The 15,545-nt window shown below is 37.8% G+C and overlaps 1 long non-coding RNA gene across 1 annotated transcript in view; it reads right to left on the reverse strand.

Moving 5' to 3' along the window:
- Nucleotides 1–644: 644 nt before the first annotated feature.
- LOC129046622 (uncharacterized) overlaps nucleotides 645–15,545 on the reverse strand; it is a 28,141-nt gene continuing 13,240 nt past the window's right edge. Inside the window, exon 3 of the long non-coding RNA XR_008508259.1 lies at nucleotides 645–714. This is a non-coding gene — a long non-coding RNA (uncharacterized LOC129046622). The remainder of the gene's footprint in view (nucleotides 715–15,545) is intronic.

The raw sequence follows: 15,545 nt of genomic DNA on the forward strand, positions 1-15,545 counted from the left end.
ATTTAATTTTCTGTCTGAGGCACCAGCCCCACAGTGGTACCTCATTTCTCCTAGAGACCTGCCCTCCACGTGTAAACTGTATGAGCTCATTGAGGCAGAAACCCCTGAACCCATCTGTGTCCCATCACATCAAAGTTCTTGCTTTCTTGAAGGAAGTGATGCATCTCACTCTAAAACTGATAATTTTGCCTCTAAGTGCCTCTTTTTTCTCCAATAAGTATGAAGAAAACCACAATAAATAGCTGAAACGCAGACATCTGCGTAGCAAACAATTAAATTTACATGAAATGAAATCTCGCCCGAAGGGTCTATAATTAAAGTGCAATTATATTCCCAAGTTACATGAAGAGGATCCCACCCACTGTCTTTAAACTACTGCTGCTATTATCTATTTGCAGTGAGCTAAACCAAGCAGATTTGGATCAAGGTTGACATCTCATTATACTTTGTCTCATACAACCACTGTCTTAAAGCATGAGACTTTCAGTTTGAATGTGAATGGGTAAGGAAGAGGCAAGAGAAACAATACAACAGCAACATTATGTGCCTACAGATATTAACTAATAATTGGGGTATTAATTAAAAATCACTATTTTCTATAAGATGAATCATCAAAAATCATAAATCCATAAATTCAGAATACTCACAATCTCCACTGAGTCTTATCTGGACAAGATATACTTCTGCCATGGTAGAAAAATTATTTCAAGTAACCTTTGGGGGAAGAATATGCAAACTTTACACAAGGAAAGAGGTGAGAATATTAATGATGAAGAGCAAAAGAAACATTTTACAAAAAATCAAAATATATTGTTTGAATTTGGTTCAAAATCCTTCCTTTATATATTTTTTTTCTTTTCTTCCTGGCTTGCTTTTGTCATTTCTGGTCTCAAATGATAAGAATAAAAATATTTGGAATTGTATCTCTTTTTGTCACAATATTGTGTGGTAAAATAGCCTTTGCTGTTTACACATAAACCAGTAATAGTAACCAAAATTTGCAGTTTAAAGTCAGCTAAAATCAGTATTCCTGTAAGTGCAAAATATCTTGAATTGTATCTCTGTATTTGTGCCCTCTCCTGCCTACTGGATATGGAGAGGGAAAGGTGAATTGGCCCAGTGGTGGTGAAATACTCCTTGCTATCTCACAATACCTATTGCAATTTTTAAAAACCCTGAATGGAGACAATAACAAAATGAACAAGAAAACAGACTTCCAAGCAGGAAGGCATGAAAGCAGAACATATTACAGATTGACCAAAGAACAGGAGGCCCCCCAAGCAGCCTTCTGGGTGTGCTGTAAAAAAAAAAACCTATCAGGAAATATGTGATAGCATATGGAGGAGTATATGATAAAACCTTTCAAACACAAAATCTGCAAGGGGTGAGATACTAAAATCTGCTGGAAGGTATTGGTGAGATGCAGCCACAGACCATGTTTGGAAAAGCACTGTATGTACCTTACAAGCTTCCAAACTCTTTTAAGTAATTCACTTGTGTGGTTTTCATTTAGTCCCTTTTGTTTCTTCCAAAGGATGATTATTTCCTAAGCATTAACAAAGTGTGCAAAAGCATTTATGTGCATGCAAAGACATTACTAAGTGTTGTACATGAAGAAATCTGTCTTCAATTATATTTGAAACAATTACTTTGATATCATCTTTTGTTTACAGTAAGCTACCATGAACAAGGATGTCCCTCAGGAAAAAGGATTTGAAGAGGACATAGGAAGAAAAGGCTCTGAAAACAATGCTAGTTTTGAAGTTTTTTCTGAGGAGAAATAAAAAAGAATCATGCGCAATGTCTGTGCAACAAAATAAATCCTTGCTTACCAAAAAGAGTTTGATGACAGGAAACAGTAGGAAAATCGTTGGGATCCAAGGGATTTTAAGAATTAATAATCAAAAAATGTCTACAAATTTTGAGGTAGCTAACATATTTTTGGGGTTTTGTTCTTCAGTGGGTATGTTTTTCACAGGTAGCTGATAAAGAACTAATTGCTTCCATGTTCAGCAATCTTCAGCTTTAGCTTCATTTCTTGAATGCAAGGACAAAGGAATGTAGTTGACATTCATGCTTTTTTTTATTTATTTATTTTCTTTTAGGTAACAGTCTGTAAAATGAAAGCATGATTCATTTCATAGCTAGGAAATGATGCTGCAGCTACATGTAGAGAGCAGGAGTTCTTGAACTTCACTTGTTTTCTTCCACAATGAAATGTTGAGGAGGAGCACACCCACACCAGGAGAACTTTGGTGTCTGTGCCATGCTGGGGGAGCAGAGGTGCAGGGACAGGAACCAGGCTGGGGCAGGGAGCTGGACTGCAGCACTGTCTCTGACCTCAGATCCCTGGCCAAATTAGCCTCTGGAGAGAACTGAAATGTGTGGTGTAAAAACAAGTGAGCAATGCTGCAGCCTGGGACCAGACTGATGCCTCTTAGACATGAGGGGATCTTGACAGGCTGTGTGATGGCAGCAGTGCTTTCTCCCAGGCATCCAGCCTGACCCACAGCAGACATGGCTGTGTGACTGCGTTAAACCAGGCTTCCAGGCCTCTGGAATGACATTAGGTGATACATAGGCTTAAAACAATCACTACAGACCAGCTCTGACACAGGAGCCTCTGTCCTTATCAAGGAACTCAGAACAGCCCAGTGACATTCTGGCACATCTAAGACACGGTTTGTGATAAATCTCAAGTCTAACCAACACTGGTATATCAAATTTTGCAAGCTTTAAAATAAATCCTTAAAATTATAAGACATGGGCCTATTCGGCCCATAAAACTCACATGAATAATTTTTGAGTTTGCCCACCCAGCCCTCCACAGTAAAATTATACTAATTCTGTTGGATCCATGTATACCAAACTTGTCTAGGGGTAAACCAGCTTTCTTAGGGTATTTTTGTATGACAGTGGTATTTCATGAAAATAAGGACATAAGGATGTGACCAGAATCTTAGGGCTTCCTCCTGCCTCTACGTAGTGGCAGACCCTGAACAGACAGAATCAGACCTCTAATACATGGCCCATCCATAAGAGCAGCATACAAAAAAATTCTTAAGAAAGTAGATGGCATAGTACCTTGTTTAATACAAACATATTAGCATGTAAATGGGAGCTGATATCTTTGAGACCTACAGAAAGAGCTTGCAAGTTAAAACCAAACTGAAATACAATTTTAATACACTTGAAAAAGTATAGTGAACAATGAGAAGCTTTCCCTTATCAAAATCCTTTTATATTGCCTTTTTGCTTTTGTTTCTCTAATCACAGGAAATACCTTTGTGTGTGTTTTCAATATCTAAATGCACTTTCTTGCCTTAATTACGAAATCAGAAGTTAGGAAAACAATATTCTTTGTGCTTTGCAGGTTTCCCCTATGCAGGTTACTGCTGTATGTTTTTGTAAGTGCCATGCTTACAACTGTAGCTCTCATTGCTAGCTCAGTTTTCAGCATTGCCCCTGGCCCTCTCTTAATATTTTCCTTGTTTCTGAAGCTCCTTGTAAGGTGAAAAGAAGCCGTTACTGAAAAATATAGTAAAATGTAGATTTCTCCCTGAAAAGAAGGGTGAATAATTGTTAACTGAATCATAGCCTCATTTAGGTTGGAAGAGACCTTTAAGATCACCGAGTACAGGCATTGAGCACTTCCACCAGTTGCCTCAGTATCCTTGAATGGGCCCCATCTGGCCCCATGGACTTTTGTGTTTCCAAGTGGTGTAGCGGGCCACTGACCATTTCCCCTTGGATTATGAGGATTTCCTTTTGCTTCCCATCTCTGTTTTCTAGCTCAGGGGGCCTGGTAGTCCAACAACTGCTCTTGCTATTAAAGGCTGAGGGAAAGAAGCCATTAAGTACCTCAGACTTTTTTTCATCCTTTGTCACTATGTTTGCCCCAACAAGCAATAAAGGATGGAGTTTTTCTTTGGCCCGCCTTTTGTTGTGAAAGTGTTTATGGCAAGCATTTTTATTTTGTTTTATCTCCATAGCCAGAAAAAATTCTAATTGATTTTTGGCCCTTCAAATTTTCCTCCTGAAAAACCTCACAAAATCCTTATAGTCTTCCTGAGTTCCCCATCCCTTCTTCCAAAGAAGAAGTTCCCCATCCCTTCTTCTTCATAAACACATGGTGGGTTTTTTTTACTGAGTTCTAGCCAAATTCTCTATTCAATCAGACCAGTCTTCTTCCCCACTGGGTCATCTTTTGGCACATGGGGACAGCCTGCTCTTGTACCATTAAGATTTCCTTCTTGAAGAATGTATAATCCTCCTGGACTTGTTGTCCTCTTCAGTCCTGAAGAGCGAGGACTGTTCCCCATGGGACTCTCTCAACCAGTCTCCTAAACAGACTAAAGTTGCCCTCTGAGAATCCAAACTGGTAGCAGTTTTTCTGCTTCTCTGGGAATTAAGCATTCTTATCATTTCATGATCACTGTGCCCAAGATGACCTCCAATCATCACATCAGTCACAAATCCTTGTCTGTTTGTGAAACCCAGGTCAGGTGGGACACCTTCCTCAGTCAGCTGAGTCACAAAACTGACTTTAATGCCTCCTCCTGACTGTGACCAGGTCTGTAAGGGGCCACAACAGGCACATGGACCATCGCACACATGGAAGAGAACAAAGGCAGAACAGGAAGGCAGTGGAGGAGAAGGGAAAGAAGCGTGGTGAGCAGGAAAGCAGCTGAGGCATGTGAATCTGTCTGTAGAGGGATTATGAAATGAATCTGTAGCCTTGAACAGGATCCCAAAACTACTGAAGAACCTGAGACATGACTGAGGGTGGGAATAAAAATCTGTCTTTCAGCCACTGACATGATGGGAGGGGACATCTGCCAGCTCAGGAGGGAGTCCAAAGCCCAGAAAGATAATCAAAGCAGTAATAAAATCTTATTCAGGAACTCATTTTAAGTTAACACTTTCCACTGCATCTCCATTTTAGAGAAAAATCCGTCTTTCACACATTTCAATTTGCAGATACCGTCCCTGAAACCCTCTTTACAGCATACTAAGCAAAATAGGCAGGTGGAGTCTTTTCAGCTAATGATAGACCCAAATCATCTTCTAGCAACTGGTGGTGCTAACAGATGCCTGCAGATGCCTAATTAACATTCATGAAGCACTTGAATCCCTTAGATGAAGGCAGTATACAGTAAAAGCATAAATTATTATTATGGGTACTAACTGCTTCAGAAAACAATTTTGACTATTCTAAAAAAACAGCTTATTATTCCTTTTGCTAAGAAAGAACTGAGTAATGACCAACTGAAAAAGCTTTTTTTCCCCCCTAATTATTTTACTGCCATTTAAATAGCAACAAACAAATATTAAAAGCTGCTCAGGTGTTTCAGGAATCTGGATTTCTAACAAAACCTATGATTCCAGCTAAATCTGACAGAAAGCTGGACAATCAACAATCATTAATGTGATTGAAAATTTTAAAGCAGACTACTCAATCATGCTGCAGAGCTGCTAAGAGCATTCTGTGTCCTTTCCTTGTCCCTGACCCTTAAGCTGCTTTGCATCTGGATATTTAAATACTTTGCACAGCTGTGTCTTGCAGACTTCGCCTTCTCCATCTGCTTGTTTGTTTTCCTGGTTTTATTTTTCAGGCTGCTATTTTGTATAAGCAAAATTATCCTTTTATGCCTCCTCTGCCTCTGTTATTTCTTCTAGATATTGTAAACTACAGCATCTGTCATACTTCTCCTGTTATAGATTTATATTCTTCTAGGTAGTGTGGGATAAAGATAAGAAGCCTCAGTTGAACATGAAGCTGATGCCCTGGTCTGACACATAAATCCCCAAAGCTTTTTATTTCTGAAATTTTCTACAGAGTATCCCCTTGGTGTATAAATGAATTCTTTTGATTCTTTACAAGTATGTATCACAGGTCAATAGAAAAAGAAGACAAGCCACTGGGCATTCGACAGACCACAGTTACCCTCTACATTAGCAAGAGTGACACTTTTTTTTTTGTCAGATAATCTGAATACTCTGACAGTAAATATTAATCTGAATACTCTGACAGTAAAAAAAGAGTTCATGACCTAAGAAGAGCAGGGATTCAGATTTGATTTTTAAAGCATTTCTCCATCTTGGGGTCAGCATGTTTGCAGAATGAAAGGATGTTTCCTGACCTTTTTATCTCTGAAGGGTGGGAAGTAACTTTAGGTTCAGACATTTATCTCATATCCTAGAAACAAATTGAGCCAAGTTTTCAAGTTCTATCTCCCAGTTATTTCTGGATTACTGGGCTTTGTTTACTCTGAACTGTTTCATAAAGGAAGTTAAAAATTAATGCTGCTGCTTAGCTATATACTTAAATATGAGCTCAGCTTTCAGCACAAACAGATGTTCTTTGCTTAGTTGGGATGGTCTGGAAAAAAAAACAATTACAAAATTGTTTTGATGTGTTCAATTCTAGGAATCTGTTAATGGCTTATGAACAGAACACACGGATGGCTTTGTTAGGTCAGGACCGTGGCTTTCTCACCAGATATCAGAAACGGATATAATGGGACAAACGGTAGGGTCACATACTGAAAACCCACATGGATTATAATATCCTACAGATTTCTTATGCATTAATGCATCCCTGATTATTTGTTTCCTGTGTTATCCTGTACCGAGCCCTATCAATGTCAAACAAATTGCAAGATCAGAATCTTTCCTGCTTAAAAAAATCTCTCAGATTACCTAAAAATTTTCATTTGTCAGGTTTTGTAATAGCTGTTATATCCTGCTGAAATTATTGTGAAATGTCAAGAGCTAGATAGCAAAACATACCCTACTGAACAGAAATTTAGGAAACATGAATCACTGAAATATAATTCTGAATGACCTTGGGGAGAGGGAGCGGAAAGAAGGTAAGGTCAAAATTATAAGATTAACTTCTGATCATGAGCTTTGCTCTTGGACACAGTTTACATTCAGTGGGTGGTGCACTTCTAGCTCCCTTTTGCTTCATGGAAGTTTTAGAAATGTCTGGAATTGCTGTAAGAGCCTTACAGAGAAATCCAGTCATATCCAGGTAAATTCTCTTTAGTTCTATGAATCATTACCACACATCATCTTGAATAAAACACCAACCTTAAAGACAAACACAGCATGAAGCTAAGGGGAATCCATTTCATATCTTCTTTACTCACAAGGTCTTCTACAATCACAGACTTTAGAGGAAAGACTGTTAAACTGCCTAATCTTCATCTCCTATTTATCACAGATGCCTAACATTTCTCCAAGTTACTCCTGAACTGAGCAGAGTAGTTCAGATTTGATGGAAAAAAGTGATTATATTGCTATTCATCAGCTCTTCCAATGTCAGCACAGCAGCCTACTGTGTACTGAATCTAATTAGGCCATGACTGAAATAAAAGTTGTTGCTGATTTGTAATTTTGTGGTTGTGATTAAGAACCCCAGTTGCAGACCATCTTATGTTCAGCATTCAGGAGTGCAACAGGAATTTATTCCCTGCTTCCCATGGATTACAGGCTAGAATAATTCACTTTGGAAAAGTGAACTGCCTTTGATTCCTTACAGTACTCCAAAGGCCAAAGCTTTAGTTAGAAAAGTATAACTGTTTATTATTGCTAATGCTAATTAAAGAAAAAGGAACAATTCAACACAAATTTTTAGACAAAGCATAGCAAAGTAAGAGTTAGGTCTCGTTCTTACCCATTTAGGTCTTGAGCCCTACTTCAGCTGTGAAAGGAGGAAATGTAATAAACTCACTGATTGCCTCAAGGACTGAAGCACCTGAAAGATTTTCAGCAAGTATCAATAGCAACCCTGAGTATGACTTTGTTATGTTTGCCTCCAAGTTTGTCACTTATTCTGAAGTGCGCTGGTTTTGGTACCCGTAACAGGGGACTTTAGGAACTCTGTGTGTTTTTTACTTGAGGCTTAGGTATATAAGGCAGAGAATGTCACCTTTAGGGCTTCTGATACTGGTCCAAAACATGAAATTCATGTGATGTAAAAGGCTGATTCTATATTATTTCATTCAGCTGGCTCACTTTTTTTTTTCTTTATTTTTTTCCCAAAAAATAACTGAAGTGTTGAATTTGTACAAATATTTTTTACTGCAGTAGGTATTGCTCATCTTCACCATTTTATTTGATACCAGAGCTGATGTTATTTGTTCTCCTGTCTTTGGAAAAATGCATAATGCCAAAACAAACTCTGTTCCTGTGTAGTCTGGCCAATATGATAGAAGTAGAGTCATCTGATCACATCCAAGCTGGATCACACTTGTTTCATGCAGGATTGGTTTTGCTATTGATCACTAGCAAAGAACATATCTGTGACAGCAGGATTGCAGTGAAACTTGCCTCACTTGAAGGAAGGCTTTATGAATAGTCTTTTATACTAACTCTTGATATAGTATCTTTAGTCCCAATTAGTATTGATATGAGCAAGTCCAAGGCGTGGAGAAATCTGTCCTGGCCCAACTGAAATATCCTCTTCAAGGCTGCAGCTGTTAGTGTCCTCCACCCAAACGACCAAGGCATACATTTAACCTCAAACTGAAAAAGGAAATAGTTTCATACCTGACATGGGGGTAGTGTTTCATTTCCCCCACCCAAATACCACATGGGAAATTTGGTAGGTGGGTAGAGCTAATACACACCCCAAATAATCCCATGGTTTCTTTAGCAGCCAAAACATCTTAAGTTGTGTTTACACCATGTCCTCCTGGTGAACATGTCCTGGGTGAGGCTCTGTGACTGGCTTTATTTTCAACATTCTGAAGTTATTTGTGTGTCATTTTCACAGAACTATATGAAAATGCTTTCAAGTTTTAACAGACTTCTTTGGAAGGAACTACTTTTACCTTCAACTAAAGAACAGTTTTGTTTCTTAACAGCACTCAGGATAAGCCAAAAAGCACTAATTTCTCCTCACTTGTAAAACATTTAACATATCACTACCCACACCCTGTAATTTCAAGGCTCCTAGGATTTATAGTTTAAAAGCATAATTGAAACTTCTTGGCAAAGGCCCTATGACTTCCAGTCAAAATGGTTATAGAAGAAAAATTCTCTGTCTTAATGTAAAAGAAATCCTGCCTAAATTAAAAGCAGCTGATATTAGCTCTTTTTCCCCTATAATAATATCTACCATTAAGATGACAGCAAAAATATAAGGTGTTCTTGCATTTCAAGAGACTATGAGAAGAAAAAGGATTGGTGGGACTATTTTAGTAATGCCACGTGGAACTCATAATATAATTTGTCAGAGCAACTGTTTATTCATATACATAGGGAAATGTATTTTTAATTTAAAATTCATTGAAAATCTCATGCCTCAACTCGTTGAATCATAATAGCTTAATGCCTAAACTAGCACAGGAAAGAGAGTACAAAGGTTCATCTTGAGTGTGTTATACTGCAACTGTAGCTTTTTGTAACATTTGAGAATAATTTAAATAAATTCATCTTATTGTCACATTGCTACTTTCTGGAAGAGTTGGGTGCAGAGGCATTGTTGAAGTTCAGTCTGTTTTTCTTCACTACGCAAAAGCTTTGTAAAAGTTCTGGAGAGAGCAGATCTCCAGATCACACAAGCATAGATCATACCAACATAGGCAGCACACTCAGCCTCCCATAGAATGCAGATGCTCACATATTGTCAGTGGAGAGTAACTTAAAAATAGCAAAATGGATCCCATGATGGCAAGATAGGACAAACACTTTGAGTAGCTATCTAACACCCTAACCTGAGTTCAAAAGCCTTTCTACAGCTTTCTGGGCTGTTAACCCTTCATTTTTCTGAAAAGCTCCTTGAAAGTCCCCATACCTACATTGCACTCTCTGTTTTTCCTCCAATTTATGCCAGGCAGAAGGCACCAACCACAGTCTAACATTCCTGGCCTCCAGTGACATGGATCTGGGGCAGCAGCAATTGTGTTTTCTCTTTGGAATCACAGGATTCTACAGTCATTTCTTGGCCCAGCATTTCTCTACAGAACAATAATAATGCAGGAATTGGACTCAATTATCCTTGTGGGTCTCTTCCAAACCATTATATTCTGTCCTACTCTGCCAACAAATGTCTTTCTATAATAATACCTGACCCATAGTAATCCCTATTTTATACTACACAGACAACAAATTGTTTTGATTTTTCTTGAAAGACTGTATTTTGCTTTTTCATGTCCCATTAGCTTGCAGGGAGAATATTAAAAAAAAGTTTCGTGTTGACAGTACTTCATTTCCTGCTCAGCACTGTTGCCCGTAGGCCAGAGACTGATGACATGTCTACAATACTAGATCAAAATGAAAGGCCAGCTCTGATTTTCAGTTATTAAAAATGGTGTTTAAAAATGGTCTCTCCCAGTTACAATCTGCATTAGCAATTGTATAGTGGCACTGATGCAATGGTAACTATAAAACAAAAAATGCGAGATTCATGAAGGGGACAACATTTACTCACCAGTTTACTCAAAGTTAGAAAATTCAGTTGCAAAGGGGAGGAGAATTATTACTAATCTTGGTGTGTTTGTAAAAATTCTCTTGAATTAGCAGTCACTTATTGTAGAAAAATGAGAGATGGCCTTAGAGGAGATTAGAAAAAATGTTAAAATCATGCTAATGAAAAGCCAAGTGTAGTGCTGTGATTCTTGTTATGATCTTCTCTTTTTATGCTTTCCTACCTCTGTATGCTTGTCTGTAGTTGAACTCTAAGATCCTTAGGGCAAGGAATCTGTTAATTCATCAGAGAAAGACCTCTTTGTTGTATATCCTGTATAATACTCACCAAATCAGCCTTAATCCCTTTAACATAAATAAAAACAAATGTATCAGAGTTGTTTAGTATTAGAAGAGACTTCAAAGATACAGAAGTCTATCTGCTTTCTTTGAGGAAAAATTAAATGTACCCAGGCTATCCATGACAAGTCTGTCTAACCCATTTCTGAAATAGATTTCTCCTTTCAGAAGAGGCATGGGATTCTTTGGTTACTTTCTGAAGGCTGCTTCACTCCTTATCTCTTCTTATATTTAGAGATTGTTTTCAGTAGTTCCATGGATGGAAAAGCAAGAGGAAATTTTGATTATGATTAAATGTTTTGGTTTTTTGGTCAGGTGCCTACATATGACACATGTGAATAAGAGAGCAAAAGCCCTAAGTTTCAGGACTACAGTTTTAGAGAAAAAAACCCCATATTTTATCTGTAAATACTTCTGATGTCAGTGCCTAGTTTCACAAGTGGCTATCAAACACTAAGCTGTTTTCAAGTAGCTTTGAAGCAAAAAACCCCTGACATATGTTTGTCAGGAAAGCAGTAAAAATTACAAGTACTATCTCTTCTACCCTTTCACAAAGTTTTAATGCATTAACTGCTCCCTTGTTCCCAAAGGACATCTATGTGATTTTCCTAGTAAACACAACCTCTTATTTCACTAATATACGTAGTGTGTTCTGGTCCATCAGGGTTCCTAACATCTGCTCTTGAAACTCTAACATGAAAAATACCATAATCTAAAGTTTTTTAAGGTGTTTTTTACTTTATTTACTTTATTTACTTTATTTACTTTATTTACTTTTTTATGCGTATTTATTGAAAACATTCTGTGAAAGAATCTATTGCGGAATAATATTTTGCTTTGTTTTTTTGCAGTTCATTGAACATAGACATAAATGTCCTACTGCTAAACTTTGAAAGATATTCTACATAAATTCAGGTTAGTAACAACCAACAGTGTGTGTTGACAGAAAGCTACATCTAGCCTTCAATTAGGATACAGGTTTGCATGTATAGGTATAACTGTGCTAGTTTTATCTTCTGATCATCTGCTTTGTTCCTCTTAGGATGGCACAAAATGCCCTTCCCAGAATGTTGTTTTTTCTGTAAGCCAAGTATGCTTGCGGAGAAACCTGAATACTTGGCAGCTGTATCCTTTGGTATGCAGTTTCAGATAAAAACTGGCTTGGTATGTGCTGCATGTGTTACAATCACACTTCAGTCTGAAGCCCCCATATATCCTAAATTGAAACAGCAATGAATACTTGAGACTCAGAAATGATCCATCTCGGGCCATCTGTGGGGCAGATGTGCAACACTATTCTCACAGCTATACCAAAACCAGTTTCAAACTCACCTTCCTGTTGTGCTTCTTCTAATCAACCCATTTCCAGACCCCGCTGCTGGCGGCAGTCATATTGCATGTTTGGTTTAATAGCTTTGCACCCCTGATATAATCCATCCCTTATGTGTGCACACATTCTCCCAGGCTCTCTTGGCAAAGTTCCTGAGGTGTGCACAAGTGAACAGTGAGGAAGATGACAACTGAGGCACTGAAATGAAAGTGCACCTACTGAAAAGAGAAAGTGATGCAAACTGGGAAAATACATGGTAAACTCGGGAACTGAAGCTAATGGAGCAGGAATGCTGGGTTCTCAACATATTTTAGGAGCATGTGGGCAGACTTAAAAAAAAAAACCCAACATGGTCCCTTCCACCACTATGATAACACAAACACACTCCCTACTGCACTGATAATCTAGAAGTGACTACATGTTCATTGCAAGTAAAACGTAAGGGTCTCTAGTGCACTTTACTGTGTGTGTTTGTTTAACCACTTTCTTCCTCAAAAAGCTATTCTTATATACAGTATATTATTATATAATATTAATTAAATTATTATATAAATACTTTCGAGAAGAAAACCCAACACGGTGCTATGGTTATATAAAATGTGAGTTTTTAAGTGAAAAATTTGTCACTTTTTAGCACCTCATCAAACAAGTCATCCAGTGCTCCACAGAGCAGACTTCAGTCTGACACAGGATGCTGCTGAATGGAGATGGCTCCCAGACAAAGCAGTATCCCGTCCTGCAAACCATGTGTTCTACATAGTGCCCAGTGACAGCACGCACTAAAAAAGAGAGGAGGGCATGGGCAGGATGAAGCAGGAGACACTCAATATGCTACCATTCAACAGCAGAAAGTGGCCTGGTTTTGGCTGATAACATTTGAGCCACAGCACTGCACATCACTGATCTACAAACTACCCTGCTGCTTCTTCTGTGGCTGCAGAAGGAAATGGAAACACATGGAGAAGGGGTCTAATTTATCACTTCACAGTTAAGTGAATTTTACTTGACACATATCTTCAGATCTCCTGGTGAAAGTAATTATAAAAGTGAAATATGTGGTAGTATATGATAGCAACTGCTTGTTTTCCAGCTCAGTACCTAGTGCATCTCTAGTCTGGGAATGTTGGCTATCATTTTCATATAAATATCTTGTTGCTTTGTCACTGCTGTACAATAATTTTTTAAAAATGTTTTTTGTTAATGCTCATAAAACTTTTGAAGTTTTTAGGTTTTTCTCATGAAGAAACAATACTTAAGGAAAAAGAAAAGTTTTTATGGTAATCTTTTGCTAACCTGACTTGTAGATTTTGTTATCTTTAATAAGCTTGTCGTCCTAGTTTGAATAAATAATTTTTTCTTTCATTTATTGTCTCATGAAGGACAAGACTAGAACTTGTAGATTCATTAAACAAGAATAGTTCCTGTTATTGTATAGATATCCATTCCAGCCCAGCTAACATTAACATGTTGTGTTCTGTTTGATACTACCCAGAACAGAGTTATTTGCTAATGTTATTAATTCTATAAAAGTAAAATGGGTCACGATTTGGGAACTGTAACCATAGTTATGGATAGCAGGATCTCAGCATTTAAAGGAGAACTGCTAAATTTTGAAGATTGAAAATGGGAAAGTTATATATAGATATATGTGTGTATATATAATATATATGTATATATATGTAGAATATAAAGGATCGCAACCTGCCAGTAATGCTAAAGGCCCAAACCTGCTCCTAGTAAATTTACCCAAGCTCCTTGAAAAAAGCCCATTGGAAAGAACAGAGCCTAGTCTAGCAATGAATCACCTTTCCTTATGAATTAAAATTGCTGGAGAGGATGCTCCTGCACTTGGCAATCCTTGGAGTCTCAGCCAGGATGAGCAGCTCCATTCCCCAGTTCTGCCCTTTCCATATGCAAGAACAGAAGGATGCACACTCTATTTCAAACAGTTAAATACAGCCTTTGCCAAATGCAATAAGGCTGTTTGCAGATTGAAACTTTGAGAATTTCAGCATGCATTTTTTCTTTTTTTTTTACCAATAAGTAAACATGGTGTAACCCTTGAAAAAAAGCCATGTTCCAGATTTTGCAAGAATTTTGAAAGTCACATAGTTAAAATCTATTTTATTCCATCATGAGTTTCTAGGTAATGAAAGGATATGATCTCACACCACACTACATGAGATTCAAATTCTGTTTTCACACCTTTGTAGTGCTCTTAACTTCAGTAATGTTATATGAATACAGTTAAGGGCAGGGTTTGATCCAAGAGGCAAAGATTTCTCTAAATTTTAGACAGCCAGTGAGTGAGTCTCAATTTCTTTCTGGTGTTTATAATTATTTTTACCTCTTATATTATTTGTTTCCTGATTAATTGAATTGAAGTTATTCAGGTTTTTCTTTAATCTACATTATAAAATAATTCATTACTTTGGGGTTTTTTACTTGAACAATGGTATTATGCTATTCTACAATCTTATTTTTAGCATGTTTTCTTCCCTTCCCTGTCAGTGTTTTACACTTCAATGATTAGTATGGATGAAATTTCTTTCAATGGGTTTTCTGCATCAGAAGTTGGACATGTAGTCAAAGCTGTTCATCTTAACTCTCCCTATCAGTGAAGAGAGGCAGTAAGGGCAATTGGCCTGTCTTTCCTCACTGAATACAGGAGGAGTCTGGGAAAAAAAGTTTAAAAGATAGACAGCTATCTTAGGTAAATTAGCTAATTATCTTGGATGAGATAATTCGAAAATAATGAAAATAAATAATTGCTAGCCCCTCCAGGATGTTGCAGATGTTAACTAAGCAAGAAAGTGCTTTGAGAATCCTGAAATATTTGGATAGTACTGCCGGGCCATTTCTATTTCTTCTGCCTTTTATGTTTCTGTTATGAAACAGAACTGTTTCATTCAGTGTTCTTTCAAATTGAGTATGACTGTGTGGTGGTTCTTTCCCACTGGCTTTCTTGCCTATGGGAAAAATCCCACAACTTGAAAATTTGGCTTTCTTGAAAATGTCTGGCTTTTGCCAGAAATATGAGGTTTCTAGTCTTCCAGGAGTGTCAGAGGTGATTGGCCTGTCCATGTCTGCCTTACCTTAATATCTTCAAACTCATTTTTGCTGGGTTTGTTCTTAAATAGCCCTCTTGGTTGGCTCTGTGTACAGATTTTCCTCAGAGATAAATTAAAATTTCTTTGACCTTTCTGTGCCCATACTTGTAGCTACTTGAATCCCCTCCTCTGTATGACCTTGAGCCTGTCCAAGCCTGGCACCATCCCTTGTGGCCCTGAGGTGCTCCAGAGACTCATCACCTCTCTGCAATATACTATCTCATGTGCAGTCCCCAGAAATCCTAATATTCACATCCATAGGGCTCTCTCTATATCCATTACATGCTCTTGCCTGTTCAGCTTCCCCTCCAGCCCTGCAGGAGAAAGAA

This window comes from Molothrus ater, chromosome 3, assembly GCF_012460135.2.
Source record: "Molothrus ater isolate BHLD 08-10-18 breed brown headed cowbird chromosome 3, BPBGC_Mater_1.1, whole genome shotgun sequence".
In the NCBI taxonomy this organism is placed as follows: Eukaryota; Metazoa; Chordata; class Aves; order Passeriformes; family Icteridae; genus Molothrus; species Molothrus ater.